Genomic DNA, 6,367 nt, shown 5'->3' on the forward strand with positions numbered 1-6,367 from the left:
GAGTTGATTGGTAATCTCCGTGATTCGGCCACTTATATCAACGAGGCGGCCTTAGACATTAGTACCCTGGTGTCTCGAATTTCTTCAGCAGCGGTGGCTGCTCGTTGCACCTTGTGGTTGCGATCCTGGAAGGCGGACGCTGATTCCAAAAAGGGTTTGGAGGCGTTGCCCTTTAACGGAGAAGTTCTCTTCGGTCCAGATCTGGACAAGATTGTGGCCACGTTGGCGGCAGCCAAATCGGCATGTCTCCCGTCGGCCGCTGTTCCTTCTGGTTCAGGACCATCGTCCTTTCGGTCTTATAGGGCCCAGGGCAGGCCCAAACCACAGCCTTTCCCCCCGACAGGCTGGTCCCAAGAAATCGGCCAAGCCCCGGAAGCAGGCATGGAGTACCAGACGTCCGGCCCCTAAGCCAGATGACAAGCCTGCGGCCTGACGGTCCGGGCCTCCCTTTGGGGGATCCCAAAGTGGGAGGCCGCCTGCTGCAGTTCGCCCGGTGTTGGTCGGTCACCACGACAGACACTTGGGTTCTCGAGGTGGTCTCCCACGGGTACGCTCTCTCTTTCCGGCACAGACCCCCGGCTCGATTTTTCACCACGGGTCTACCATCAGACCGGAACAAGGCCACGGAGCTGCGGAAGGTCTTGCACACTATGCTCCAGGCTGGAGTTATAGTGCCTGTTCCATTCTCCCAGAGGGGCCAGGGTTTCTATTCCAATCTCTTTTTGGTGCAGAAACCCAATGGGTCGTATCGTCCGATTCTCAACCTCAAAGCTCTCAACAAGTCTTTGCGGGTGCCGAAGTTTCGGATGGAGACCCTACGGTCCATCATTCTGGCGCTGGAACCTGGGGACTACATGGTGTCATTGGACATACAGGACGCTTACCTGCATGTCCCTATTCTTTTGCGCCATCAACAGTTCCTCAGGTTTGCAATCCGCAGCGACCACTTTCAGTTTCGGGCGTTGCCTTTTGGCCTGGCGACAGCACCGCGTGTGTTCACCAAGGTGATGGCGGTCATGGCGGCTTCTCTGCGGCTGCAGGGAGTCCGCATGTTGCCGTACTTGGACGACCTTCTCTTGGTGGCAGGATCTCCGGAGCTCCTTCTCCGACACTTGGACCTGACCATTGCGCTACTGCAATGGCACGGCTGGTTGATAAACTGGCAGAAGTCCACCCTGATCCCGTCTCGGCGGATTCTGCACCTCGGAGCCTTATTGGACTCGGGACAGCAAAGGATCTTTATTGACGGGGAAAAAGATCTCTGCTTTACAGTCGAGGGTGCGCAGTTGTCTGCACAGCCGCCGGGTGTCTCTACACTCGGCGATGAGGTTACTGGGCTCCATGGTGTCGGTGTTCGACATGGTGGAATATGCCCAGTTTCACTCCAGACCTCTGCAGCATCTGATCTGTCCAAGTGGAACGGGCTGCCTCAGTCTCTAAAGTCCCAGACGATAGTGCTCACCCCGGAGGTTCGCCTGTCCCTTGCCTGGTGGTTGCAGACGACCCATCTCAGCAAGGGACGTCCGTTCTGGGTACCAAATTGGGTCCTGTTGACAACGGACGCCAGTCTTCGGGGCTGGGGAGCAGTTTCGGGTCCACACTTGTTCCAGGGCAGGTGGACTCCAACAGAAGCGGAGCTTCCAATAAATATCTTGGAACTCCGTGCGGTCTTCAATGCCCTCCAGCAGGCACATCGGGTTCTCCAGGGTCGCCCAGTACAGGTCCAGTCGGACAACGCTACCACCGTGGCCTACATAAACCGGCAAGGAGGAACCCGAAGTCGGGCGGCTCTCGTAGAGGTGTCTCGGATCCTGGTATGGGCGGAGCGCAATATTCCGGCCATATCAGCTGTCTTCATCCTGGGAGTGCTAAATTGGGAGGCGGACTTTCTAAGTCGCCAGGATGGTCATCCGGGGGAATGGTCCCCGTTTTTCAACTGCTGGTGGACAAGTGGGGTCTTCCAGAGATCGACCTCATGGCGTCCCGGCACAACAACAAGTTGCCGGTGTACGGGTCTCTGGTGGACGCTCTGTCCGTCTGGTGGACGTTCCGGTTCGCTTACCTGTTTCCTCCGGTTTCCCTTCTTCCACGGGTAATCCGGAAATTCAAACAGGAAGGAGGGACGCTCCTGTTGATAGCTCCCGCATGGCCCAGATGGCACTGGTTCTCAGACCTTCAGGGTCTGTCCGTGGACAGTCCTCTGCGGTTGCCGCTACGACCGGACCTTCTGTCGCAGGGTCCTTGTCTTCATCCGGACCTTACTCGGCTGTCTTTGACGGCGTGGCTGTTGAGACAGCCATGTTGAGGTCCAGGGGGTTTTCCAGCTCTGTAGTGCGTACCATGTTACGAGCTCGGAAACCGTCTTCCGCGAGGATATACCATCGCGTGTGGCATACGTTCTTCCAGTGGTGTCGACCGAGAGGTTATGCACCGCGGAATTTTCGTCTGTCTCGGATACTCGCCTTCCTACAAGCGGTACAGGTACAGGTTTCGGCCCTGTCTGTCTGGTTTCACCGTAGGATTGCTACAATCCCCGATGTGCGCACCTTTCTGCAAGGTGTTCTACGCATTCAGCCGCCCTTTGTTCCACCTGTGGCGCCTTGGGATTTGGCTGTGGTCCTGAGGGCTCTCCAGGGACCGCCGTTTGAACCACTGGGCTCAGTGGATCTTAAATGGCTAACGGCTAAGACTGTTTTCCTTCTGGCCATAGCTTCGGCCAGACGGGTTTCTGATTTAGGGGCTCTTTCTTGCAGACCCCCTTTCTTGATTTTTCATGGGAACAGGGCAGTGCTCCGCACTCGGCCTGAATTTCTTCCCAAGGTTGTTTCCCAGTTTCATGTTAACGAGGAAATAGTTGTTCCGGCCTTTAACTCACCTGGCCTTTCAGTGAGTGAGGCCACTTTGGATGTTGTGCGGGCTTTAAGGACTTATGTTGACCGCACTTTTTCGTTTAGGAAGTCGGACGCCTTGTTTGTCCTCTATGGCTTCCGTAAAAAGGGTTGGCCTGCTTCAAAGCAAACTTTGGCAGCCTGGATCCGTATTGCTATTTCTGAAGCTTATCTTTATGAAGGTCTGCCGGCTCCTCCTTCTTTGAAGGCTCATTCCACTAGGTCTGTGGGTCCTTCGTGGGCAGCTTGACGTGGTGCCTCTGCAGTCCAGATCTGCAAGGCTGCTACGTGGTCCTCTGTCCATACCTTCGTGAGGTATTACAGGTTTGACACCTTCGCCTCTCAGGATGCTTCCTTCGGGCGGCGGATTCTCCTTTCAGCACAGGAGCGTCCCCACCCTTAAAGGATACTGCTTTGGGACATCCCCAAGATATCCTGTGGATACCCTATGGACCCTAAAGTAGAAAATATGAGATCTGGTAAGAACTTACCTTTGTTATCTCTATTTCTACGAAGTCCATAGGGTTCCACAGGACTCCCGCCCTGTCGCACCTGTGCTGCAGATGGGCTTTATTCTGGTCACCGGTTTTTCCGTCTCCCTCTGGTGAGAGTGTGATTCTTGTGTGTATCCAGATCTTCTTTCTCTCTCTTCCTTCTCCTCCTCCGGCCTATGGCTTGGTAACTAACTGAGGTGCCTTGGCTCGGGGGCGGGGTATAGGAGGGGGACCCTAGTGCCTCCTGGGAGGCTGAAAGCTTAACTCTATGGTGCCCGATGACTGACGTCACACCTATACCCCCAAGGTATCCTGTGGAACCCTATGGACTTCGTAGAAATAGAGATAACAAAGGTAAGTTCTTACCATATCTCATATTATTTATCCCCAGCATCTCCTGGCCTCCCCTATCTCTTCCCTGACCCTTCCCCATGAGGTCATGGCCCTATCTCAGGTGCACTATATTATGTCCCTATTTATCCCCAGCATCTCCTGACCTCCCCTATCTCTTCCCTGGCCCTTCCCCATGAGGCCATGGCCCTATCTCAGGTGCGCTATATTATGTCCCTATTTATCCCCAGCATCTCCTGGCCTCCCCTATCTCTTCCCTGGCCCTTCCCCATGAGGACATGGTCCTCCCTCAGGTGCGCTATATTATGTCCCTATTTATCCCCAGCATCTCCCGGCCTCCCCTATCTCTTCCCTGGCCCTTCCCCATGAGGCCATGGTCCTCCCTCAGGTGCGCTATATTATGTCCCTCTTTATCCCCAGCATCTCCTGGCCTCTCCTATCTCTTCCCTGGCCCTTCCCCATGAGGCCATGGCCCTCTCTCAGGTGCACTATATTATGTCCCTATTTATCCTCAGCATCTCCTGGCCTCCTCTATCTGGCCCTCCCTCATGAGGCCATGGCCCTCTCTCAGGTGCGCTATATTATGTCCCTATTTATCCCCAGCATCTCCTGGCCTCCCCTATCTCTTCCCTGGCCCTTCCCCATGAGGACATGGTCCTCCCTCAGGTGCGCTATATTATGTCCCTATTTATCCCCAGCATCTCCCGGCCTCCCCTATCTCTTCCCTGGCCCTTCCCCATGAGGCCATGGTCCTCCCTCAGGTGCGCTATATTATGTCCCTCTTTATCCCCAGCATCTCCTGGCCTCTCCTATCTCTTCCCTGGCCCTTCCCCATGAGGCCATGGCCCTCTCTCAGGTGCGCTATATTATGTCCCTATTTATCCCCAGCATCTCCTGGCCTCCCCTATCTCTTCACCGGCCCTTCCCCATGAGGCCATGGCCCTCTCTCAGGTGCACTATGTGATGTCCCTATTTATCCCCAGCATCTCCTGGCCTCCCCATCTCTTCCCCGGCCCTTCCCCATGAGGTCATGGCCCTCTCTCAGGTGCACTATATTATGTCCCTATTTATCCCCAGCATCTCCTGGCCTCCCCTATCTCTTCCCCATGAGGCCATGGCCCTCTCTCAGGTGCACTATATTATGTCTCTATTTATCCCCAGCATCTCCTGGCCTCCCCTCTCTCTTGCCTGGCCCTTCCCCAAGAGCCCATGGCCCTCTCTCAGGTGCACTATATTATGTCCCTATTTATCCCCAGCATCTCCTGACCTCCCCTATCTCTTCCCTGGCCCTTCCCCATGAGGCCATGGCCCTCTCTCAGGTGCGCTATATTATGTCCCTATTTATCCCCAGCATCTCCTGGCCTCCCCTATCTCTTCCCTGACCCTTCCCCATGAGGCCATGGCCCTCTCTCAGGTGCGCTATATTATGTCCCTATTTATCCCCAGCATCTCCTGGCCTCCCCTATCTCTTCACCGGCCCTTCCCCATGAGGCCATGGCCCTCTCCCAGGTGCACTATGTTATGTCCCTATTTATCCCCAGCATCTCCTGGCCTCCCCATCTCTTCCCCGGCCCTTCCCCATGAGGCCATGGCCCTCTCTCAGGTGCACTATATTATGTCCCTATTTATCCCCAGCATCTCCTGGCCTCCCCTATCTCTTCCCTGGCCCTTCCCCATGAGGCCATGGCCCTCTCTCAGGTGCACTATATTATGTCCCTATTTATCCCCAGCATCTCCTGGCCTCCCCTATCTCTTCCCTAGCCCTTCCCAATGAGGCCATGGCCCTCTCTCAGGTGCACTATGTTATGTCCCTATTTATCCCCAGTATCTCCTGACCTCCCTATCTCTTCCCCGGCAATTCCCCATGAGGCCATGGCTCTCTCTCAGTTGCGCTATATTATGTCCCTATTTATCCCCAGCATCTCCTGGCCTCCCCTATCTCTTCCCTGGCCCTTCCCCATGAGGACATGGTCCTCCCTCAGGTGCGCTATATTATGTCCCTATTTATCCCCAGCATCTCCCGACCTCCCCTATCTCTTCCCTGGCCCTTCCCCATGTGGCCATGGTCCTCCCTCAGGTGCGCTATATTATGTCCCTCTTTATCCCCAGCATCTCCTGGCCTCTCCTATCTCTTCCCTGGCCCTTCCCCATGAGGCCATGGCCCTCTCTCAGGTGCACTATATTATGTCCCTATTTATCCCCAACATCTCCTGGCCTCCCCTATCTCTTCCCTGGCCCTTCCCCATGAGGCCATGGCCCTCTCTCAGGTGCACTATATTCTGTCCCTATTTATCCCCAGCATCTCCTGGCCTCCCCTGTCTCTTCCCTGGCCCTTTCCCATGAGGCCATGGCCCTCTCTCAGGTGCACTATATTATGTCCCTATTAATCCCCAGCATCTCCTGGCCTCCCCTATCTCTTCCCTGGCCGTTCCCCATGAGGCCATGGCCCTCTCTCTGGTGCACTATATTATGTCCCTATTTATCCCCAGCATCTCCTGGCCTCTCCTATCTCTTCCCTGGCCCTTCCCCATGAGGCCATGGCCCTCTCTCAGGTGCACTATATTATGTCCCTATTTATCCCCAGCATCTCCTGGCCTCCCCTATCTCTTCCTTGACCTTTCCCCATGAGGCCAT

Source organism: Taudactylus pleione, unplaced genomic scaffold, assembly GCF_031769625.1.
Source record: "Taudactylus pleione unplaced genomic scaffold, aTauple2 ptg002854l, whole genome shotgun sequence".
Classification (NCBI taxonomy): Eukaryota; Metazoa; Chordata; class Amphibia; order Anura; family Myobatrachidae; genus Taudactylus; species Taudactylus pleione.